The following is a 26,570-nucleotide window of genomic DNA, read 5'->3' on the forward strand; positions in this document are numbered from 1 at the left end:
CAATAAACGCCACTTGTTCATGATGTATAATTCTTCTTATATTTTGTTAAGTGTTTTTTCATCCACATTCATAAGGAATATTAGTCTGAAGGGTTTTTTTTGTTTTAATGTCTTTGCTTTTGTTATCAGGGTAATACTTGTTTCATAAAATGAACTCGGTTGTGATCCTTCTTCTTCTAGTGTCTGGAAAAGATTGTGTAGAATTAGCATTAATTCTTTTTTAAATGTTTGCTAGCATTCTCCAGTGAAACAATCAGGGCCTACAGATTTCTTTTTTGGGGGGAGATTGGTGGGGGTTGGGGAGGTGAGGGGTTGGAAGGATTCAGCAAAAAGGGAAAAGGGCTCATGGACATGGACAAAGTGTGGTGATTGCTGGGGGGGAGGGGGAATAAGGGGACTGAATGGTAGTGAAACAATATATTAAAGATTAAATTAAAAATAAATAAATAAATAAATGTTTAAAAAATAAAAAGAAGTCAACACTTGAAGAGCAGTTGGATTTCTGCAACTTCTGGAAAACTGGCTGGTACTAAAAAAAAATAATAAAGTAGTCCCCTATATCCATAGGAAAAAAATTACAAATTCAATTCATTTGATAGTTATATAGCTATTCAAATTATCCCTGAGGGAACACTCCCCTTTTATCTCCTCCTTCACATCTTTTAGCCCATTTTTGTCTTTGTTATTCAAACTGAGTTAATTTCTATTGTTCTATCTTCTAGTTCTTTCCTATGCACCCTCCATTTTGCTTTGAGACCACCCATTGAGCTTTTCATTTTGGTTGTTGTATTTTCTTCCTTCCTTCCTTCCTTCCTTCCTTCCTTCCTTCCTTCCTTCCTTCCTTCCTTCCTTCCTTCCTTCCTTCCTTTCTTTCTTTCTTTCTTTCCCTTTCTTCCTTTCTTCCTTTCTTCCTTTCTTCCTTTCCTTTCCTTTCCTTCTTTCTTTCTTTCTTTTCTTTCTTTCTTTTCTTTCTTTTCTTTTCTTTTTTTTTTTGCCGAGACTTTATTCTTAGCTGACACTTTCTATTTTTTCTTTCAGTTTGAGATCTTTCTGATTTTTGGTATCATGGATGACTTAATATCAAAACTTGAACATCTGGATTTTATTTAAACCTTCTGCTTTTAGCTGTTTTTCTTTCTGACACTGCTGCGGCGGGGAAAGGTGGGGTACTACCAGGTTGGGGGAGAAGTCCAAGTTCTCCACTAATCTTCTGTTGATTCTCATGGTAGAAAGGGACTCCTCATTACTGCTGGGTGAGGGGTGGGAGTTCCTGCTCCCTGTTAGGCCTGTACTGATACCTGGATGAGAGAGGCAGGAGTTTTTAAAAATTATTGCTCTCCATATGGCCTCTCTTGACATAATGGGGAAATAAGGGTGTGGTGGCTTCATTACCTCTGGGTGGTGGTAAAAATCCTGACTCTCCACTAAACGTTCCCTGACACCACCCCAGTGGGAAGAGGGGAGGGCACTTCATTACTTCTGGCTGGGGTGTAGAAGGCTCACCATATGATTTCTATTAACACAGTGAGCAGGGAGAACAATTATTACTTGGTGGGGATGAAAGTCCTGGCCCCACTCTTGCTCTTCTCTGACACTATCTCTATGGGGGACATGATGGGGTGCCTCATTACAGCCTGGTGATAGAAAAGTCTATGGTCTCCACTTAACCTCTGTAGACATGGGCAGGGGAGGGGTGACAGATTTTTCTGTGGTTTTTGTCTGGAGTAGAGCAGTTATTAGCTAAATGTTTTCTGTCTTCATAGCCGGCCCCTTTCCTAGTTCTTTGGCTAGGAAGAGTAGGCTTTTGTTCTGCCTTCTTTTATTTCTGTGCATGTTGAAGTTTCACTGTTGTTGGCATCTTCAGCTCTGTCTCTGAGATACATGAGGCAAAATCCCCCAAACAAACAAAAAAATTGAAAAAACAAAACTCAGAAAATTCGCCACCATATTGGTCCTTTGGTTCTGAGGGACGTTGTCAGTCTACCTTCTTTTCTCCACCTTTCAGAGTTTTCTTTTTTCTTAAATTATGTTTTATTGATTATGCTATTACAGTTGCCCTAATTTTTCCTGCTTAGCTCCCTTCCACCCAGTACCCCCCTCCCCTTCAGGCAATCCCCACACCTTTGTTCATGTTCATGTGTGTTGTGTACAAGTTCTTTGGTTATTTCATTTCCTGTACTGTACTTTACATCCCTATGGCTATTCTGTAACAACCCATTTGTACTCCTTAATCCCCTTACCTCTCTACCCTTTCCCCCTACCCCCACTCCCATCTGGCAACCATCAAAATGCTCTCTGTATCCATGATTCTGTCTCTGTTCTTGTTTGCTTAGTTTGTTTTTTAAATTCAGTTTTTTATAGATATGTATTTATTTCCATTTTATTGGTCATAGTTTTGATCTTCTTTTTCTTAAATAAGTCCCTTTAACATTTCGTGTAATAATGGTTTGGTGATGATGAACTCCTTTAGCTTTTTCTTGTCTGGGAAGCTCTTTATCAGCCCTTCGATTCTAAATGATAGCTTTGCTGGCTGTAGGTCCCTGCTTTTCATGACTTTGAATATTTCTTTTTTTTTTTTTTTTTAATATATTTATTGATTATGCTATTACAGTTGTCCCATTTCCCCCCCCACTCCACTCCATCCTGCCCACCCCCCTCCCTCCCACATTCCCCCCCCATAGTTCATGTCCATGGGTCATACTTATAAGTTCTTTGGCTTCTACATTTCCTACACTATTCTTACCCTCCCCCTGTCTATTTTCCACCTATCATCTATGCTACTTATTCTCTGTACCTTTACCCCCCTCTCCCCCTCCCACTCCCTTATTGACAACCCTCATGTTCTAGTTGTTTGCCTAGTTTGCTCTCGTTTTTGTTTTAGGTGTGGTCGTTAATAACTGTGAGTTTGGTGTCATTTTTACTGTTCCTATTTTTGATCTTTTTCTTAGGTAACTCCCTTTAACATTTCATATAATAAGGGCTTGGTGATGATGAGCCTCTTCAACTTGACCTTATCTGAGAAGCACTTTATCCTCCCTTCCATTCTAAATGATAGCTTTGCTGGATATAGTAATCTTGGACGTAGGTCCTTGCGTTTAATCTTGGGTAATGTAATTATGATGTGTCTTGTTGTGTTCCTCCTTGGGTCCAGCTTCTTTGGGACTCTCTGAGCTTCCTGGACTTCCCGGAAGTCTATTTCCTTTGCCAGATCGGGGAAGTTCTCCATTATTTGTTCAAATAAGTTTTCAATTTTTTGTTCTTCCTCTTCTCCTTCTGGCACCCCTATAATTCGGATGTTGGAACGTTTCAAGGTGTCCTGGAGGTTCCTAAGCCTCTCCTCATTTTTCCAAGTTCTTGTTTCTTCATTCTTTTCTGGTTGAATGTTTGTTTCTTCCTTCTGGTCCATACCATTGATTTGAGTCCCAGTTTCCTTCTCATCACTATTGGTTCCCTGTACATTTTCCTTTGTTTCTGTTAGCATAGGCTTTATTTTTTCATCTGTTTTTCGAATAGATTCAACCAAGTCTGTGAGCATATTGATAACCAGTGCTTTGAACTGTGCATCCGATAGGTTGGCTATCTCTTCGTCGCTTAGTTGTATTTTTTCTAGAGCTTTGAAGTGTTCTGTCATTTGGGCCATTTTTTTTGTTTGTTTGTCTTGGCGCGTCTGTTACTTTAAGGGGCGGAGCCTTAGGTGTTCACCGGGGTGGGGTAATGCTGGTCGCTGCGCTGTGAGGCTGTACGTGGGGGTGGGGCCGAGAGGGAGCAATGGCGCCTGCTTCACTCTCCTCCGGATTTCAGTCTTTCACTCCGCTACCCACAATCAAACTGGGCCCCTCTGGTGCTGGTTCCCGAGTAAGTGGGCCTGTGCACACTCTAGGCCCCTGTGGGTCTCTCCAACAACCTCTCCTGTGAGGCTGGGAGTCTCTCCTGCCGCCCCAACCCCCAGGGGCGCTTTCAATCAGAGGTTTGAGGCTTTATTTCCCCGAGCTGGAGCCCTGGGTTGCGCAGCGGTCTGCTTCTCTGCCCGCCGTTCGTCCGGTTTATCTGTGGGCGAATGTGGTGCTGCAAGGTGCTATCCGCCACTCTGCCTGCCCCGCTCTCCGCCACTCTGAGTCCGGCCCTCTGGGTTTATCTGTGCAAATGTGGGACCGCAGGGTCTGCTAGTGCTCGGACTGCCTGCGCCATTTGTCCCACACTCCGCCAGTCTCAGTCCCGCCACAGCCACGCGAGTCCTCTCCACCCCAGTGCCGTCTCCGCCCCTCCTACCAGTCTGGATGAATGATTATTTTCTGTTTCCTTGGTGTTGGTCCCCCTTGCTGTTCGATTCTCTGTCAGTTCTGGTTGTGCGAGGAGGCGCAGTGTGTCTACCTACGCCGCCATCTTGGTTCTCCACTTTGAATATTTCTTGCCAAACCTTTCTAGCCTGCAAAGTTTCTTTTGAGAAATCAGCTGACAGTCTTATAGGATTCCCCAGTAGGTAACTAACTTTTTTTTCTCTTGCTGCTTATGGAATCTCTCTTTATCCTTAACCTTTGGCATTTTAATTACGACGTGTCTTGGAGTGGGCTTCTTTGCATCCATCTTATTTGGGATTCTCTGTGCCTCCTGGACTTGAATGTCCATTTCCTTCACCAAATTAAGGAAGTTTTCTTTCATTATTTTTTCAAATAGATTTTCAATTTCTTACTCTTTCTCTTTTCCCTCTGGCACCCCTATGATGTGAATGTTGGAACACTTAGAGTTGTCCCAAAGGCTGCTTATATGATCCTCATTTCTTTTGGATTCTTTTTTCTTCTTGTTGTTCTGATGGTTGTTTTTTGCTTCCTTATGTTCCAAATCATTGATTTTATTATTGGCTTCATCCACTCTACTGTTGTTTCCCTGTAAATTGTCCTTTATTTCAATTAGTGTGTCCTTCATTTCTGATTGAATATTTTTTATGCTGTTGAGGTCCTTACTAAGTTGCTTGAGCATCCTTATGACCAGTGTTTTGAACTCTGCATCTGATAGATTGCTTATCTCCACTGATAAATTGCTTGTTTATTTCTTTTTCTGGAGTTTTGATATGTTCTTTCATTTGGGCCATGCTTCTTTGTCTCCTCATTTTGACAGCCTCCCTGTGTTTGTTTCTCTGTATTAGGTAGAGCTGCTTTGACTCTGTGTCTTGGTAGTGTGGCCTAATATATTTGGTGTCCTGTAGGGTCAGTGGCACAGCCTCCCCTATCACTCAAGCTGGGTACTCAAGGTGTGCCCTTTGTGTTGGCTGAGTATACAGCCAACACTTGCAGTTGAGGCTGGATACCTATGGCAGGTCAATGGGAGGGATTTACCCAGGCCAGTCAGCTTCAAGGGCTGACTGTGACTGCTGACCACCAACTTCTGCCCTCCATGGAGGATCAGCTGTGAAGGAGCAGGGTGGTGGTATTCTGATGTGATCTGTAGTTGCCCACTGGGTGCACAGACTCTGGGGCTTCCTGGGTGGTGTAGGGCAAGGTCAATCCCCACCTGTGTTTTGCCTGGGGCTACCCTGACTAAACTATAAAGCAATCTGAGATGGCTGCTACTTGCCCTGGGCTTGGAGATTCTCAAGCAAAACCAAGCTGTGAATCTAGGCTGGCTGCTGCGAGTGCCAGGCCTGGGGCTCACTGAGCCCATCTGTTGCTTGTTTGAGAGGATTTAGAAAGTTGTGAAGCACAAGCTAAGACCAGCCTTCACATGGAAAAGCAGCTTGGGTGGGCCTATAAGTTGGGTGGGGCAGAATCTCTGGGGATCTCTAAGGTGGGGCAAACAGTGTTAGCCAGGATGATGGAGTCTCAGATATGGCACCACTTTGCTGTCTTTGTGGCCCTGTGTAGGGAGGGTTCAGATACGGACAATGACCTCTGCTCACCTTGATGTCAGACACTTTAGTTTCTCCCTGTATGCCACTGGTACCTCTCAAGCTGCTACCCCAGTTCAGGGGCTTAAAGAGAGTGAGTCTGTGTAGGTGAGTCTGTGTGTGAGTTCTTTAAGAGGAACTACTAGAGGATCCAGCAGTTTCTTCCACTGACTCAATCCCCGCTAGTTTTTGCAGCCAGACGTTGTGGGGATTTAGCTTCCTGGCACTGGAAGCCTGGGATGGGGGGCCTGATATGGGGCTGAGACTCCTCACTCCTGAGATATCCCGTCTGAATTTTTATCCACCACATGGTATTAGCCCAGCCTGTTCTGTGTCTGCACCCTTCCTACCAGTCTGGATGGATGTGGTTTCTTTTATTCCATAGTTGTCAGACTAGTATTTCACTGGATTTCTGGTGGTTCTAACGATGGTTGTTCTATATTTTAGTTGTAATGTTGATGTGGTTGTGAGAAGAGGCAAGCCATGTCTGCCTACAATGCCATCTCCACCTACACTGCCATCTCCACCGGAAGTCCAGAGTTTTCTGATGTCTGTCTTGCATACAGTGCCCAGGATTTTTAGTTATATTTAGCAGAAGGTATAGTGAAAGGGACTTCTTCTCCATCTTCCCAGAACAGTAATTCAATTTCCCATATTTTAAATGAGGAAGTTGTTGGTGTATAATATTTTTTCAAGATCTTTTAAGCAAAAAAAAAATTCTGTTATTCCATGATGTGTTAAATCCTTATTTGCATTTTTTGTGTGTTTACTAGGGCATTATAATCACTACACCATAAATATGGTTTTAGTTCCAACTTTGTAAGCATGTTCCCACTCATCCCCATATGCTTTCTCTGTGGTCAGGGAGAAACAAGGGGAAACTCTTAGGATGGTATCACTCTTCTACTCAAACAATGGCCAAGCTGTTGTACCTTTTGTAAGGTGGTGGTAATTGCTTTGGGAGGAACCCCACTTTAGAATATGAAAGGTCTAGGAACTCCCAAATGAGAGAGAGAGAGAGCATGAGAGTTTGAGAACCCCTGATCAAGGGTTAAATATTTTTTACCCAGAAGCACAAGCTTTATTTTATCCATTCTGTAGACAGTTCTCATATTAAAATGCTAATTCAAACACTGCTGTACAAACTGACATCAGCATATGTTTTCAGCATTCCTTCATCATTCCATTTTCAAGCTCCTATCCCAAACAAGATGGTTTAGTCTTTAAAATTGGCGACATTGGCATGCACAGCAGTGTAAAAATTTGTTCAAATGTTAATGCAAGCAATTGCTGTTAATTTCCTGTTTACCCTAATCCAAAAATGTGAAACTTTATTCATTCAGCCAGCATTTATTCCCAACCCAGATAGCTCTCTCTCCTGGCTCTCTCATAGCCTCCCTCCCATGGTTCACCCTTCTTCTTTTTACTCAAGACTCTTTGCTACAGAAACACCCTTTATTCTTTTCATTTCTTCCGTGCTCCCACTATTTCTATTTCATTATTTACCAATCGTTTTTTTTTACACTGAAACAAATATAATAAAACTTTTTTACATCGATTGTCTAAACATTAAAATTTAACCTAGATAGAACAATAATTATTCTGTATTTTAATCTACTTCTTAGTTGGGTCTTTCATAGGGATGATTATTTTCAGTGTCATCTAATTTTTCAAGATATAATTCATATAACATAAAATTCACCATTTAAACTCTATAATTCAGTGGTTTTTGGAATATTCATAAGTTAAGTGATGCCCATGAAGGGGCTGAGGGAGGTGACAAATGAAGGGCTGGCAGGATGGAGTTTGAGGGAGTGGGCAGCCATTTTTAGATCATGGTGTCAAACCCATTTTCACTGGGGGCCACATCAGTCTCACAGTTGCCTTCAAAGGACTGAATGTAATTTTAGGACTGCATGAATGTAACTACTCCTTAACTAGAGGCAAGGAGCTCTATGTTTGGCCCTTTGAAGGCACCTGCAGAGTCAGTTGGGGGGAGGCTTGTCCTGATGGAGTTTAAATTCCATTGGAAAGTAAAGTGGGTTCATGCACAAAGCCACTGAGGACCCCTTCAGTCTAACTGCTGGTGAAACTCAGGGTTAGGAACAGAGTCCATCACTCCTCAGCTGGTGAAGTTTGCCCCAGGCCAGAGGGTCTACTCACTGTTGTTCGCACAGTTGTGGCCTCTCCTCCCCTGAGCTGCTGCTTACACTGTCTTTACATCCTGAATGCGTCCCTAAAGCTCTCCCATCTTTTATTGCCCACCTCATATTCTCTGTGACATTTTTGCCAGCAATCCCGCCCACCATGAGCTCTCTGAGTGCCCACTGTATTTTAACCAAACACTTACAATGTAGAAGTCATTGTATATTTGCCAGCAGGCTGACCACCAGGCTGTTTGCTAATCTTGATCTTGAAACCTAATTAATAATCTTACCTCACCTGCATCTATCAGCAGCTTGCATTATCAATTTTTCCTTCCAAGTGATCACTTAAAGGATCCTTACCAGGTGTATTCATTTTCATGGGCTACTACAATGATACACCAAAGACTGAATGGTTTAAACAACGGACATTTATTTTCTCACAGTTCTGGAGTTCTGGAGTTCCAGATCAGGGTGCTGACAGGGTTGGTTTCTGGTGAGAACTCTTCCTGTCTCACAGATAGCTATCTTCTCATTGCATCTTCACATAGCCTTTCCCTTGAATGTCCTTGGAAGACAGGGGAGAGGTATTTCTGGTATCTCTTCCTCTTCATATAAGGTTAGGGCCCCACCCTTATTACTTCGTTTAACCTTAATTACCTCTCTAAAGGCTCAATCTCCAAATACTCTCATACTGTGATTTAGGGCATCAACAAATGAATTTTAACGGAACCAATTCACTCTGTAATACCAGAAAAGGCTGGGGACCCCTTCCATAAAAATAAATATCTGGAAAATGAGGCTTGACTTTATATTTCCATGGACTTAAAATGTTGCCTCAGTGGAATAATGACATATACACACACAATATAGATCAGTCATCTTCAAACATTTTGCTCATATAGCATAGAAATTTTGACACTATACAATTCCTTGAACATTTTTTAGACTGACATCTAGAAGTTTATATCATAAGTCTTAAGTTTTTGCAAAAGATGAAATGCTCAGTCTAGTGTGTTATAAATATTGCAATTTTAAAATAAAACTACAACATCACTCATTTAATCATCACCTTTTAAAGACTTATAAGTTCTTATTTTAATGACCATTAATTTCAAGTTACTCTTCTTTCTCCTTGAAATTATATTTCAATTCCACTTCCCCATAGAATTATGTCCTACTGAACTAATACATTTTATATTTCAGAGTCTTTTACTAATCACCCTATTACATTTTTCAAGAAAAAAGTGAAACTAATTTTTTAAAAGTCTCTGTGATTAAAGGTTAAGATGTTAAAAATAAATCTAGATTGAGTTATTATTAATTTATTATTTTATAGAATTAATCAAAACAACCTATATATTCTTATACCTTGAAAATGCTAACTACATATGAAAAGTAAAGTTTTTGTTAAAAGTTCATCTATTAAAAAGATGAGTATTTTCCTCCAATTAATCATACATCTATAAATGATATTACTTATTTTTAGAGCTCTGAGACATGCTTAAACATTAATTCTATTCCTTTCTGTACATAGTGAGAAAACTAGCTCATATAAAAACTGGGTATGAATTCATATAAAAATTACTTAGTTTTTTGAACTCTGAATTATATGCTAAGAATCACTCAGTGATCTCTCACTGAAAATTCATTTTAGTAATTTATTCCTGAGCTAATAAGTCCATTAGGTACACCTTCACTTTTGCTGAAAGCAAATTGGTAATTCAACTGCAAAAGGTTTATTAACAAGTTATTCAATTATTCATATTGTCTCTCTATCTCTTTTTTGTCACCCTGAGAAGTTCTTACTCCCCAAGACAATGCCCCCTCATAGGACTTGGTATGTGGGAGAGGGAAAGAGAGAAAAGTGCTGGGGTAAAAAGGGAAGCCCTGAGCTCAGGCATGTTCTTGGAGAACTAGTGGAAACTGAGAGGCTGGAAATGAATACACCTAAATAATCACAGCCTGTGTATTTCCTCTCCAGGGAAAGCTGTACCCCAGTTGGGATACTGAGGATGTAGACAGCATATTACAGAGTTGGGGTTTGAGAGTTAGAGATGGAAGTTTGAATCCTGACTCTGCCACATGCTGCCAGTGACATGGGGAAAATTAATGTCATCTTGCTAAATCTTAGCTTCCTCTTCAATCATATAAAAATAATAAATGTATTTGTTACTTAGTGTTTTGTGAGCATTACATAAAAATATGCAGATAAGGTGCAAGGCAAATTGCCTGGAACATAAAAAGCATAAGCTCTCAACAAAAGTTCTCTCTCTCTCTCTCTCTCTTTCTCTCTCCCCCCTCTCTCCCTCTCTCTCTCTCTCTTTCCCATATGCCAGGTTCTCTTCCAAGCATTTTACATTGATTATCTTATATAGTTTCCCAGCAACTCTATGAATTTTATTATTGCCATTTAACAAATGAAGAAGTTGGGGCACTGGTGAGATTAAATCTTAGTCATGAATCCAATAGATAGACTGTGAATTCAAAGCCACACAACCTGACTTCAGAGCCTGCTCTCTCAGCCAGGACTGCTCACAGTAGGTGCCTCAAGACAGTCCCATTCTGTCCCAATTCTAAAGCACATATTTGTTGGCCAGTTTTCTAATGAGAGTGAATGCTCAAGAAATAGCAAAGTCTCATGATTTGTTGAAAAGTTCATTCAACCAATCTTTGGTTGAATAGTTTGTTTGTCCTGAAGGTTTGCTCCTAAACAAAAAGCCCTCTTGCCTGGTCCATGATCTCCAGAGAGCTAGCTCAGGAAATTGTCAGGATGTAAGATCCTTTTGCAGCATTTTTAGGGATTGTAAGGAATTGGTTTTCTCTTTTTCCACCTTAGCAAAGTACAGACTGGCTCTAACTCTCCATCCTGGGCAGCCTCTTATGTCCTGGTCTTCAAATGTCCCAAGAATTGGTCTAACTCAGCCTCCTCACCTTCTGCTGAACTCTCTAGGGTCCAATTTCTGTGCCAAGAACTACTGAAATGTTGTTTGGCTAAACCAACCCTGTGTTGGGATCTTAAGGTACCTAGCAGGGCTCCGCTGCAAGTTGCTATGTTTATTTTTATCAGCAGTTGCAGCAGTTGGGCAGTGTTGATGGAGTGGGCTGTCTTTGCCTGTTGTTTAAGAGACTTGGAATTGGAGCTGTTTGCAGGGGTCCTGTGGGCTTTAGGGATGGGGTCAAGGGTGATTGGAATCATGTTTGCAGGTAAAGGGAGCCATTGGAGAAGCTTGATTCTGGACTGTGTCCAACTGGCCGATGAAACAGCCCCAGTTTGGTAATTGACTGTCCAGGCCTGGAGTCTGGCTAGCAACCATCTTGTACATCTGGCAACACTGGGACCTGTGTCTGTGGCAGTTTATTTTGGGCTTCACGGCTATTACCCAGAGTCAGGAGTAATGTTTTTCATTCTGAGACGTCTAGACCCCCAGCCACAGGCATGTTTTCCTCCAGGGCAGAGGGCAAATGCAATTACATCTGTGACCAATTTGCGCAGCTGGGAGCTCAGCCTCCTGACAGAAACATTTATTTGAGATTCAAGTCTCCAGGGAGCTGGGGAACCATACAGGAAGTGAGGTCCAGCAAGCATTTGTTCTCCGTGATTGCTAGTTGGAACCTTGAGAACAAAACACAACAGAAAATGTCAACTTTGGCTTTTATAAGCTGAATATGTGACCACTCTCTCTACAAACCAGGAAGTTTTTTGAGACATAGAGGAGACTAAGAATATTCAAAGAAGACATGGTTGTCACTGACCTGTACAAACAGCATGGATGTTGCACAGAGAACTAGTGGAGGAGCAGCTGCTTAAAGGGAAAAAACAAAACAAAACCAAACAAAAAGCTCTGATTCCCAGCTCTGGCTCTACCACTTCTAACCATGGCATCCTGGGCTAGTCACCTCACTCAGGCTCTTCTTCTTATGTGAGAGAAGTGCAGTATTCACGCCCACGGGCTTTTTAAGGATCTAAAAAATTGTTTGGGACTGGGAAAAAAATCACCCCCAAATCCAAAAGAGAAAATTGCCAAACTGGAAAATACTGTCTATGAAAATGTATTATTATGTCCAGTTCACTAATTTTTTTAAATTGTATATATATTTAAAATCCATCCATTTTAAAAAAAGAGCTTATTGGGTTGGATTTTCTCACTTTATAAGAATTCCCATATAGGCTGAAAAATCATTGTTAATTATAAATGATGTGTCAAATGATATTTAAAGCAAGATGATAAAAAGCTGTGTTAATTTTAAAGTGAGTGCATTTTAATGTTTAATATTCGAAGTGGGATGGGACCTACAAAGGTCTTCCAATGTCTTTGAACATCACCTGTCTGGTCCTTAGTTGCCTTCTTGGTAACACCAGGCTCTGGGGGCGGATGGTCTATGAGGTTTCCTTCAGCTTTAAAATGCATGGGACACTGGCAGAGGAATTGCAATCAGATACATTCTCAACAAGGTTGAGCTAAACTTTTGGAGGCTAAGCTATGCAAGAAAATCTGTTAGTGTTGTAAATGCTGCACATATTCTGGCTGAGAACAGGAGCATGCGGGTGTGTTTACCTGTGACCAGCTTCCTGCCATGGCAAGGAACTACCACAATCTTGCCCAAACCATAATTGAACTAGACATATCAAATGACAGGCCCCTGTACAGGGAAACTGAGGTGTGGCAACATTCCGGTACCGCCTCTGTCCTCATCAGCATAGTGCTTGTTAGACTGAACCACGTGAAATTACTGCTATGTGGCCATTTTTGAGCTACAACCATGGCAACTTCATATGGTTCAACCTAACACTTGCAGGGCCTGGTGTCAGCCAGCAGCTCTATCCTCAGAGCACATGCAAGGACAGGTTGTTATTGAAGATAATGAATGTGTCGTAATGTTTTTCTCCGAAAAATTCCATTCTGTTTGAAAATGAGCTCATTCATTCTTCCAGTTGCCCTTTGAAAACATTGCCCTTTGCAGTGGCCCCTTGTCCCTTTCCGCCTGAGTCTCAGGTGATCCAATCCTTTGGATTTCTGAGCTGATTGTGGTTCCTTTGCCATCACCCTGCTTAATTCCTTGGGTTTACAGATGCCTTTGCTAGGACATTTTTGAAAGAAGGAAAAACCCTACAAAAATGTTGAGTATGCAAGCCTACAGGAAATAGCCTATTGATTCTAACTCTACCTAGTGTCATTATGGTGGTTGATTTTATGTGTCAACTTGACTGGGCCAAGGGATGCCCAGAGAGCTGGTAAAACATTATTTGTGGGTGTGTCTGTGAAGATGTTTCCAGGGATTAACATTGGAATCAGTAGACAGAGTAAAGAACATTGACCCTCACCAATATGGGTGGGCCTCATCCAATCCGTTGAAGGCCAGAATGGAATAAAAGGTGGAGGGAGGAAAGTTTTCTCTTCTTGAGCTGGTATGCCCATCCTCTCCTGTTCTCAGACATTAAAGCTTCTGATTCTTGCGCCTTCAGCCTCTGGGACTTACACCAGCAGAACTCACAGTCCTCAGGACTTTGGCCCTAGACTGAATTATACCACTGGGTTTTCTGTCTCTGCATCCTTGTAAGAGCAGACTGTGGGACTTTTCAACCTCCATTACCACTTGAGCCAATTTCTACAATAAATCTCTTCTTATATATACCCATATACCATATTTTGCTGTGTATAATGTGCTCCTGTGTATAGTGTGCATGTTTTTGGCCCAAATTTTCAGGGAAAAAAACCCTTAAGTTTTCATTTTTTAATTAATTAATTATTTAATATTTAGAAACAAAACTGATTATCATATTCCAGGGTATTATTTTGCATATGGATATTGTCATTGCTTTCTAGAGTTATACTCTTAATGCATAAGCATAAATTAAAAAAGTAAAAACATTTATATAGATATGTAATTAGTACTACCCATGTATAATGTGCATTCTTATTTTTACCTCAAAAATTTGGGCAAAAAAATTCACATTATACATAGCAAAATATGGTATCTCCTATTGGTTCCATTCTCTGGAGAACCCTACCTAATACATTCACTGATGGACGTTTTGGTTGTTTCTACCTTTGGCCATTATGAGCAATGGTGTAAACATTGGTGTATAAATTTTTATGTGGACATGTTATCATTTCCCTTGGTTATACACCTGAGAGTGGAGTTGCTGGGTCATCTCGTAACTCTCTGTTTAACAGTTTGAGGAACTGGCAGACTGTTTCTAAAATAGCTGTATCATTTTACATTCCAACCAGCAGTGTATGAGGATTCTGATTTTTTCCACTTTCTTGACAAAACTTGTTATTTTCCATGTGTGTAATTTTTGATTTTGATTGTAGCTATCTTAGTGGATGTTAAGTGGTGTTTAACTATGGTTTTGATTTGCATTTCCCGATGGCTAATTATGTTGACTATATTTTCCAGTGTTTATTGGCCATATGTATATTTTCTCTGGAGACATGTCTATTCACATTTATTGTCCATTTTGTAATTGGTTTGTCTTTTCGTTGTTGAGCTGTAATTGTTCTTTATATATCATAGATACAGATCCCCTATCAGATATATGACTTGTAAAATACATGTTCTCATTCTGTGAGTTTGTCTTTATACTTTCTTGATGGTATCCTTTGGAACACAAGAGGTTTTTTTTTAATTTTAATTTTTTATTGTTATTCAATTACAGTTGTGTACCTTTTCTCCCCATCCCTCCACCCCACTCCAACTGAACCCACCTCCCTCCCCCACCTCCACCCTCCCCCTTGATTTTGTCCATGTGTCCTTTATAGTAGTTCCTGTAATCCCCTCTCCTCACTGTCCCCTCCCGACTCCCCCCTGACCATTGTTAGATTGTTCTTAACTTCAATGTCTCTGGTTATATTTTGTTTGCTTTTTTCTTCTATTGCTTATGTTCCAGTTAAAGGTGAGATCATATGGTATTTGTCCCTTACCGCCTGGCTTATTTCACTTAGCATAATGCTCTCCAGTTCCATCCATGCTGTTGCAAAGGGTATAAGCTCCTTCTTTCTCTCTGTTGTGTAGAATTCCATTGTGTAAATATACCATAGTTTTTGGATCCACTCATTTGCTGATGGGCACTTAGGTTGCTTCCAGTACTTGGCTATTGTAAATTGTGCTGCTATGAACATTGGGGTGCACAGGTTCTTTTGGATTGGTGTTTCAGGATTCTTAGGGTATAATCCCAGCAGCGGAATTGCTGGGTCAAAGGGGAGTTCCATTTTTAGTTTTCTGAGGAAATTCCATACTGTTTTCCACAGTGGCCTCACCAGTCTGCATCCCTACTAACAGTGCACTAGGATTCCCTTTTCTCCGCATCCTCTCCAACATTTGTTTGTGGATTTGTTTATGCTGGCCACTCTGACTGGTGTGAGATGGTACCTCATTGTGGTTTTAATTTGCATCTCTCTGATGGCTAGTGATGCTGAGCATCTTTTCAAATGTCTCTGGGCCCTCTGTATGTCTTCCTTGGAGAAGTGTCTGTTCAAGTCCTTTGCCCATTTTTTTAATTCGGTTGTTTGTCTTCCTGGAGTGGAGTTGTATGATTTCTTTATATATTTTGGAGATCAGGCCCTTGTCTGAGGTATCATTAGCAAATATGTTTTCCCATACTGTTGGTTCTCTTTGTAATTTAGTGCTGTTTTCTTTAGCCCTGCAGAAGCTTTTTATTTTGATGAGGTCCCATTTGTTTATTCTTTCCTTTACGTCCCTTGCTTTAAGGGACATGTCTGTGAGGATGTTGCTGCATGGAATGTCTGAGATTTTCCTGCCAATGTTTTCCTCAAGGACTTTTATGGTGTTACGGCTTATATTTAAGTCTTTTATCCATCTTAAGTTTATTTTTGTGTATGGCGTAAGTTGGTGATCGAGTTTCATTTTTTTGCACGTAGCTGTCCAGATCTCCCAACACCATCTGTTGAAGAGGCTGTTTTTGCTCCATTTTATGCTCCTGCATCCTTTGTCAAATATTAATTGACCGTAAAGGCTTGAGTTTATTTCTGGGCTCTCTGTTCTGTTCCATTAGTCTATGTGCCTGTTTTTATGCCAGTACCAGGCTGTTTTGATGACAGTGGCCTTGTAATACAGTTTGATATCAGGTATTGTGATCCCTCCTGCTTTGTTCTTCTTTCTCAAAATTGTTGCAGCTATTCGGGGTCATTTATGGTTCCATATAAATTTCTGAAATGTTTGTTCTATATCTGAAATATGTCATGGGTACTCTAATAGGGATTGCATTGAATCTATAAATTGCTTTGGGTAGTATGGCCATTTTGATGATGTTAATTTTTCCAATCCATGAGCATGGTACATGCTTCCATTTGTTTGTGTCTTCCTTAATTTCTTTCTTCAGGGAACACGAGAGTTTTAAAATTTAATTATGTTTAGTTTATCTACTTTTTAAATGGCTTTTTTGCAAAAATTTACATCTATCTTTTCTTCTAAGAGTTTTATAGTTTTAGCTATTATATTTAGTTTTTTTGATCCATTCTTATTTGTATATGGTATGAGGTAGGGGACCAAATTCTTTAATTTTTAAAAAATTTTTGCCTGTGTATATCTGTTGTCTCAGAATCATATGTTGTAGAGACTATTCTTTCCCCATGAATGGTCTTGGCATTTGGTTGAAAGTCAAAGACTATAAATATGAGGTGAAATAAATTTATATGACTATATGAAATAAATTTATATGACTATAAATTTATGGATGGACTATATTCCATCCACTTAGATGTCTGCCTTTATACCAGCACCACAATATCTTGGTTACTGTAGCTTTGTAGTAAGTGTTGAAGTTGGGAAATGTGATTCTTCCAACTTTGTCTTGTTTTTCAAAACTAGTTTGAATTTCATACATTTTAGGATTAGCTTTTCAATTTCTGCAATTCAGTCAGCGGGGATTTGGATAGGGATTTCACTGACTCTTTAGATCAATTTGGGAATACAGTCACCTTAATAATTTTAAGGCATTTGATTTATGAACATGAGTGTGTTTCCACTTTTTATGTTTAATTTCATTTCTTTCAACAATGTTTTATAGTTTTCTGAGTGTTGGTTTTATTACTTTTTGGTTAAATTTATTCCTATATATTTTATTCTTTTTAATGTTATTACAAATAAAATTCTGTTCTTAATTTTATTTTTGGTCTGTTCATTGCTACTGCACAGAAATATAATTGGTTTTTATACATTGATCTTTTATCCTATAACCTTGCTGAGCTTATTTATTAACCTTAACAGTTTTTTTTAGTGGATTCCTTAGGATTTTTCTATACCTAAGATTATGACACCTGACAATAGAAATAGTTTAATGCCTTTCTTTCAATATTCTTATTTCATTCATGTCTAATTGCCCTAAGGGCTTAGTTTTGTATCTCAGCTCTCTGAGAAACTGAATTTCTGTTATCAGTTATTACAGAAGAATGAATTAGGTGCTTCAGCTCCTTTAACCAGGCAGTTAATTCTTAATTTACAGGCCACCACCCAAATCAAGAGATGTACACTTCCCAGGTTATATTGTCAATAGAATGATACAAGTTGCCAGCGCTAATCAGGAATGTGCTTGGCCATGTTACTCCACATTAGGAAATAAAGAGAAAGGGCTTTGGATATGGGACCCTTTCTGTCAGGGCTAATATCCTTAGGACTTCAGCATAAGAGAGGAAGAGACTGGGACTCACACACACAGAACTGTAGCCACGACCTGAGCAAACCTCTCAATTTCTTCCCACCATCCACTGCAGGTTGAAACAGAAAAAAGATAAAATCACTGCTTTCTCAGTCTACCAACCAAGTAAACCATTTCTTTTCAGACTTGGGATCAACAACTTCTGTAAGCCAATCTAATCAATGAGAAAACTCAAAGTCAGGCATATTTTTCTGGTGATTTCCATCACTCTGTGCCTCTAGCACTTCTCTGATTGGCGGGAGTGGGGAAGATATTCGAACAGATCTTTGAATTTGTACATATTTGTAGGGGCTGTGTGCTGTGGGGTGGAAACAGATCGTGCTTCTTGGTTGGGAGCAACATCATGCCATCCATGACTTCAGAAATGAGTTGAATTAAACATCTTGGTTCATGGGCAAACTGTGCAGAGCAGGCTTTGTGTGGAAGCCTGCAAAGGTGGAAGAGCTATTCAAAGGTTGCCAGAGCCTGAGAGTAAACTGGCTTTGATGAGGCTTATGGACATGATCCAGTTCTTTGCAAAATCCATGCCCAACCTCCCTGAAGTGCACCATTGAGAAAACGGCTTGAAAATAGGTTGAATGACATGGGGAGCAACATTGGCAGAATGGCTTTAATGAGCCAAAAAATGTGATTTCAAATGCCCCTGTCTCTGAGTGCCACTGCCTGGCTTTGCCAGCAGATGTAAAATCTGTTCACTGAAGCAAACTCAGAGAGACACAAAGTGGTGCTTATGTAGACTCTGAGCCAGTGGGTCACATTCACATTCAAGTCCAGAAAATTCACTCAATGTGAGGAAAGATATGTCTGCGCCGAAGGGGGATTATTTGTAGTCCTGAATGCACATAGGGTTGGGGGGCAGGTTGAGTGCAGAAGGAAATGTTCTCTCTGGGTCTCCAGCAGAGAGAGTTTTTGGCTGGGCCTTGCTGTATGCTCCCAGGAAAGGGGCGGGGTGTGGGATGTGTGGGGGGTTGTTTACTGTGCACTCTAATTCTGACTGTTCAGGGCTGATTATTCATTTCATGGATTCACTTGCCCTTTGCCTCTCCTTCTTTTTAAGAGATTTCTGACTTTCAGTGATGATGTTGCTCAGCAGATACCAAATATTAGAAAGAAGAAAAGGAGAATAAAAATAATTTCACCACATGTCAGCAACTCCTATTAAACTATCTGATCTGATCAGGGCATGGGAGCAAAGTGTGTGGTTAAAATAGAATCTGGGGCTTTGTGGGGAGATTTCCTTCTCTTCTCTGTACGTAGTGTTTTGGGCCTCGGCTGCTATTGGAGCTTCCTCGCAGATTTATTGAGAAAGCTCTATAAGACAAGGCTCACAGAGTGAAGGCAGGGAGAGAGAGTGGCCAGCTGGGTTCACAGTGAGAAATGTTGATTGCAGAGAGTGTGAAGCAAGGCAATGGACCCTGATGAAACATCTGGCCTCTTACTGGGCTTGGACCACAGCAGCTTACATATCATCAGTAGGATGCAAGCTCGGTCAAATTCCTAGGCCACCAAACGTGATCAAACACTTTGTTATGATGACTTGAAGGGGCCAGTAATAAATGCTCAGAGGGAAGATGCAAAATAGTGAGCTGTGAGGACATTTGTTGAGGCCAAACCCCAAGAAAGTCATGGAAATGGAACATGAACATATTATTTTTCAAGAGAAGTTGAATTAGCCATTTGGGAGGAAAGTAGGTTAACCTTTTATAAAGTTAGTGGTAGAAGAGTTCTATGACTTTACAAAAGTTTCTTTAATGAAAGTTTCTTACAAGGAACTCACTTTTTTATATTAATTTACTGAAGGCTTAGGACTGATTAATATCATTACTTTGAATTGTAATCTCTTCATTAGCTTCTCTCACTTTCCTTTATTAGTGACCATTTTTATTTTTAATTTATACAATGCATGTAATAAAATGATTATAATTATACTTTAAGTTTGTAATTAGAATTTTAAAGTAATTCAGACTAAGCTTTTCAAAGATAGTTTTTCACTCCATTGTACTTGTCCTGTCCTCTAATCCCAACACTTAATTCAAAATTAAAGAGAATTTATTGCAATTGAAACAGAAAAGGAATTATATAGTCTTAAGTCTTTAATTTTCTCTTAATTTTTTCCCTTTGTTGTCAAATTTATGAAAGTTCAGTGCTTTTGATTCAAATATCTATCATTGCTACTGTTGAGGTTGACAGAAGCACCCACCAAAGACAAAATTTGTTGTAAACTAGAATAATTGGTCCTAAAGGTCTTCTCCCTCAACCCTTCCAGGATGTTGCAGCAAAAAATAATTTGACAATAGTAGTCCTTGCATTTTTGGTCCCAGGTGACTTTGAGATTCTAATAAAATTTATGTAACTTCTTCCCAAAAAAGTCCATATAAACACAAAAGCACAGACTCCTTAGAGCAATTCTGCCCTAATTAGAGTCTCCTAAAGCAAAAACTGTGGTCTCCAACTACATCCTTGGGAAATGAGCTTTAAGGAAGATTTTGAAAATCCTTTCTCTAGAATTGACATAAAGAAATAAAGGATTGCCAAAAACAATTAGGAAAGGAAGGCAGTGGGAAACTCAAAGAAAAGGGAAGTGCAAAAAGTGACAATAAATAAAAATCATTGAGAAAAATGCAAAGAGAAGATCTGTGGGCATTTATCCTGTTTTAACCTTAACAGTACGTACAGCAGGAAGGACCCAGAATAAAATGGTCTGCACAGTTGCTGTTGGGAAGCAATACAATGATGCCAACAACAGTTTGAAGTAAACATATGAGATGATGGCTGTGAGGAGAGAGTCTGAATTCAAAGACCCCAGCAGGAGATGCTCTGTGACAGAATCAGACTTGACAGACAGAGGCATTTACTTCTGCTGTCATCTCTAAACAAATCTTGAACGACATATTTAGTACGCTCTTGAGATGCCACTGTGCGTCAAGGGAAGAACAGGCATATGTTGTAGTCACAAGGGAAAAACTACCCTGGGAGTGGTCAAGATGACTCAGACTTCTTCATGTTTCTAATGAAACAGGCAGGCTTTTCCCTACTATGGTATGGTTTAGTTAAATGCAAGTTCATTAACTGTGCATGGGGAAGGGCTTCTGTATTTAGACAAACTGTACTGGGGGGCTTACCACAGAACTAGCCACTGGCCTTGCAATGGCATGTGTTAAATGGGTTGGCAAAAACACGTCTTTAGTCAACAGTATGAAACTGATAGATTCGTGTGGAGGAGTCTGTTACTTGATGCTTCCTAAAATAGCAGCAAATGAATCAAGAGCTACAAACAGTTATGCCTTGCTCCAAGTGCAGTGTGCTGCTGCAGTGATAGAGATAAAATTCACAGAAACATTGCTATGAGTTTCCCATGACAGCAACATTTCACATTTTTATATGATTGATACTTGTCTTGATTGGAATTAGAAAATGTTATGTAAAGATTATTCAAAAGCATGATCAGAAATGTGGCGAACGTGCCCTTATAAATTTTCCCTGAGTTATCCCTTGTCCTCCAGACACATAGCAATGATATATAAAATAGAAAGTGAAGACAGAAAATTAAAATTATGCAAATATAAGAACAAAATTAGAATGACATTTTGCATTGTTAAGGGAAAAGCCAGCTGCTGTAACAGACAAACTGAAATCTCAGTGGTGTAATACAGTAAAAATTTATTTCTCACTCAGGTAAGTTCCAGCCAGGTGCCCAGGGGGCTGCCTTCTGTGCAGCGATTCAGGGACCCAAGCTCCTTCCATTTTGAGGTTCCTTGATAGGACTCTGAGATCTGAAGAGAAGCAATCAACATAGAAAGACCACTTCTCTTCAGATCTCAGAGTCCTTCACATCCAGCCAAGGACCAGGAGAAAACAAGAGCATGGAGCACAGCATGGGGGATTTTCTGAGCAGGCCTAGAAATCTCACGTATCACTTCTGCCCACATTCCTTAGCCATAACTCAGTCACATGGCCAAACCTAATGCAAAGGAGGCTAAAAATGTAGTCTAGTTTTGTGCTCTGGAAACAGAGGAAACAAATTTCAGTTAAACACAAAAATGTCTGCTTATATAGTCGGGTTTTTTTATGGTCCAAATATCTCCGTGGGGATACACATCTCCATAAACTAACAGCAGAACATAAACACAAAACAATAAGCAGGAAGTACAGTCATTGGCCACTGCATTCCAGGAATGTGAACATAAAGGTTGGCACAAAGATTCAGCTCCTAAAGGGGAAACAGTACTAAAAGTATGTCACATAAATTGAGAGGATGGGATACGCGTGTTGTTTGAACTCAGCTGGGGCTCTCTGACTCAAGAAAAACATATATTGAAAATGCTGCCTGATGAAACAGCATATACAATGTTTGTATCCGGGAAGGTGAATGGTCATAGACAGTCTCTTAATCAGAAACTGAGGCAAGTTCCCACCTGCATCTGTGACTTCATCCACCTGATCAAAGGGCAGAACCAGCCTGTTCTGACTTTGTAGTGAAGGAGGATGGAGCCGTTGCAAACCCCTTAGACAGGAAGCAGTCCACATAGAAAGAACGATAAGGGGGATATGTCACCCATAAAATTAGCCTACAAATAAAATTCCAAAACAAATTGAGGAATTTAACAATGAAAAAACAAACAAGAAATACAACAGCAAAAACAGCTTCCAAAGTTAAGAACCAGAAAATAAATCGATTCTTGATAAACTTGTACATTCTGAGAAAGACCTTAAAATAATTATGCTCAGAACACTCAGATAAAGAAATTATATCCATGAAGTAGAATAATAAATTATACTTCTAAAAATTGGGCAAATATAAGTAAAAGGGAAGATATGAAAAAAAATCAATGAAAAATCTTAGAAATGAAAAACATCCATTTAAACAAAAATTATCACTGAAAGTTTTTAAATATTGGCAGTTTGAAGAAAAGCAAAATTACTGAATATGAAGAACTTAAGTGATAGACATGTATTGTTAATTAAAAACTAAGAAAGACTGAAAACAAACAGGTTATGGTTTAACTCTGGAGGTTGGAAAGGAAATCATAAAGATGTGAGGGAAGTGCTGATTGCTACCACCAGGCCACGCCCTTTAAACAGAGGAGGTGTGCTTCCCTCTTGTTTCTGATGGCTGGATATGGGAATGGCGGTGAGAGCTGGACAAACCTTCTGAGAACATGGAATAAAAGCAATAAATTGTGAACAGTAGGATGACACCATGAAGCCACCAGATCTGCCTGGGCTGCTTAAACTATTAGGGGAAAGAGAAATACATTTCCGTCATTGCTAAGCCACTGTTTTTTGGGCCTTTGTACATTCAACATGTACAAAGCTACATCCAAAGTAATACAATTATGAAGATTCAATTCAGTAATATAAAAATATAAGGGAAGATGCAGGCACTGTTGATTTTTTGTTATTCTTTATACCATTAATAGGAATTTATATACAGAACTGATCATTCAGATTTATTTGTTTTTTAAGGATTAATATACAATTATTAACATTATAATTTCAAATTTCTAGTTTACCTTAGAAACAGTTTATTCATGTGTAACTCACTTTTTTAATAACTTTTAAGAGAACTTTGAGTAGTATTTGTTTTCTTTTATAAACTTAAAACACCCTCCCAAGAGAGTACATCTCTCTAATAATTCAATACTTATAAATATGTTGTATTTTGATTTTTCTAAGTATTTTGATAGACTTAACAAACAAGATGGTTTCAAGTACTTAAATAACTGTTAAGAAATATGAAATTGAACTTTAAAATATTGAAAAATGTAAGTTTTAAAAAATGTCCTCAGTATATAAAATACCAAATATATGTATAGAATTTCTTTTCTTTTTTCTTCTCTTTTTTTTCTTCCTTTTTCTTTTTAGGGTAACATTCCCAACATATACAAGAAAGAAAGAATAGAATTCCCATCACCCAGAGTCAACAATAATTAACATTCTTTTTGCTTTTTTGCTTCGTCTATTTCTTTTCCCCCCTTTCATTGGCTAAAATATTTTTGAAACAAATTTCAAACATTCTAACATCTTGCACACTTCAATATGCCTCTCTAAAAATATGGATATTTTCTTATAGACCTCCAATGTCATTGTCACTTCCAACAAAATTATAGTAACTTTTTTCATATCACCCAATTCCAAGTTCCTAATCACAGTTGCCCAATAATGTTAAAAAAATTATTTTGGTAGGTGTCTGACAAGGTTCATGTGTGATTTTTGTGCCTCTTAAATCTCCTATAATCTGGAGTCCATGTTCCCTTTTTTTCTTTACTGTAGAAACTGGGGTTGTTGTTTAGTAGAATAGTTTATATGCTGAATTTGCCTGCTTACTTCCTAGTATCATTTAACATATTCCTCTATCTCCTCATATTTTCTGTAAATGTATGTTATCTCCAGAAACTTCAGGTTACATTTTTAAAAACAGATTTTTTTGGATATCATTCACATACCATATAATTCACCCACTTAAAATATAGAATTTGATCATTTTAACATATTCAGAGTTATGCACCCATCACAACATCAATGTAAAATGTTTCAACACCCCCCAAAGAAACACTATTAGCAGTCATTCTTTATTCCTACTCCTTACCCTAAGCTCTTTCTGTTTCTTTGAATTTGCCTGTGTTGGACATTTCATATGAATGGAATCATACAATGTCATTCATTGCTTGTGACTGGTTTCTTTCACTTAGCATAGTGTATTCAAAGTTCATCCATTTGGTGGCCTGTATTAGCAGTTCTTTCCTTTTTATCACTGAATAATATTTCATTGTATGAATATATCATACAATTTATTTACTTATTCCTCATTTGATGAACATTTGGGCTGTTTACCATGAATAAGTATGCATTTTAATGTGTATGAACCACCTTAAAAACATGCTTTCAATACAGAATATGTCAAACATATGCAGAAGAGAATAGTATAATGAATTCCATGTACTTTTCACCCAGCTCAACAATTGTCATTAGTTATTTCTTTTCTTTATATCACCACCTTTCCACAATCATACACAATTATTTTGAAACAACTCTCTGACATCATATGATTTCACCTAAAGTATTACATTATATATTTCTAATGACAAAGACTCTCCTTTGCTATTACAGTTGTCCCATATGTTTACCCCTTTATCCACCTCCGCCCTGCAATCCCTTCCCTCCAGCATGCCTGCCTACTTTGTTCATGTCCATGGGTCGTACATATAAGTTCTTTGGCTTTTCCATTTCCTATACTATTTTTAACCTCCCACTGTTTATTTTGTACTTACAAATTATGCTTCTTATTCCCTGTACCTTTTCCCCATTCTCCTCTTTCCCCTCCTCACTGATAACCCTCAATGTGATATCCATTTCTGTGATTCTGTTCCTATTCTAGTTGTTTGCTTAGTTTGTTTTTGTTTATGGGTTTTTTTAGGTTAAATTTTTGATAGTTTTGAGTTTGTTGTCATTTTGCTGTTCATAGTTTTGATCTTCCTCTTTTTCTTAGGTAAGTTCTTTAACATTCCACATAGTAAGGGCTTGGTGATAAAGAACTCCTTTAACTTGACCTTATCTGGGAAGCACTTTATCTGCCCTTCCATTCTAAATGATAGCTTTGTGGGATAGAGTATTCTTGGTCCTTGCCTTTCATGACTTTGAATACTTCTTTCCAGCCCTTTCTTGCCTTTAAGGTGTCTTTTGAGAAATCAGCTGATAGTCTTATGGGAACTCCTTTGCAGGTAACTGTCTCCTTTTCTCTTGCTGCTTTTAAGATTATCTCCTTCTCTTTAATCTTGGCCAGTGTAATTATGATGTGCGTTGGTGTGTGCCTCCTTGGGTCCAACTTCTTTGGGACTCTCTGAGCTTACTGGACTTCTTGCAAGTCTATTTCCTGCACCAGATTGGGGAAGTTCTCCTTCATTATTTTTTCCAATAAGTTTTCAGTTTCTTGCCCTTCCTTTTCTCCTTCTGGCACCCCAATCATTTGGATGGAACATTTAAAGTTGTCCCAGAGGTTCCTAAGTCTCTCCTCATTTATTTGAATTCTTGTTTCTTCATTCTGTTTCAGTTGGATGTTTACTTCTTCCTTTTTTTCCAAATAGTTGACTTGAGTACTGGTTTCCTTCCCCTCACTGTTGGTTCCCTGTATATTTTCCTTTATTTCACTTTACATAGCCTTCATTTCTTCCTTTATTTTGCAGCCATACTCTATCATGTCTGTGAGCATCCTGATTAGTAGTGTTTTGAACTCTGCATCTGATAAGTTGTCTATCTCTTCATCACTCCGTTCTTTTTTCTGGAGTTTTGATCTGTTCTTTCATTTGGGCCATATTTCTTTGTCTTAGAACACCTGTCATGTTGTAAGGGGCGGAGGTTTAAGTATTTACCAGGCTGAGTCAACCCAGTTAGCTGTGCTGTGGTGCTGTATGTGGGGGAGTGGTCAGTGAGGGAACAATGTGCTCACTAGCTTGCTTGGCTCTTGCCCCACTTTAAGTCTCTTCCCTCAATTCCACAAGCAGATTGCTTTCTTTCAGGTGCTGATTCCCAGGTTGGTGGGCTTGTGTACATTCTAGGATCCTGTGGGCCTCTCCAATAGACTCTTCTGTGACATTGGGAGTTTCTCCCACTGCTACAAACCCCACAGGATTTTTACAGTCAGAGGTTTTGAAGTTTTATTTCCCCACACTGGAATCCTGCATTGCTCCTCCTGGCTTATCTGCACGCAAATGTGGGACTGCCCAGTCTGCCAGCTGTCACCTTTTCTAGTGTCCTCTCCATCTCCGGCTACCCATTTCCACCCCTCCTACTAGTCTGGATGAATATTTCTTCTTTTTTTTTCTTTTCTTTTTTACTGTTGTTCAAGTAAATTGTCACCATTTTC

The sequence above is a fragment of the Desmodus rotundus genome, chromosome 3, assembly GCF_022682495.2.
Source record: "Desmodus rotundus isolate HL8 chromosome 3, HLdesRot8A.1, whole genome shotgun sequence".
Taxonomy (NCBI): Eukaryota; Metazoa; Chordata; class Mammalia; order Chiroptera; family Phyllostomidae; genus Desmodus; species Desmodus rotundus.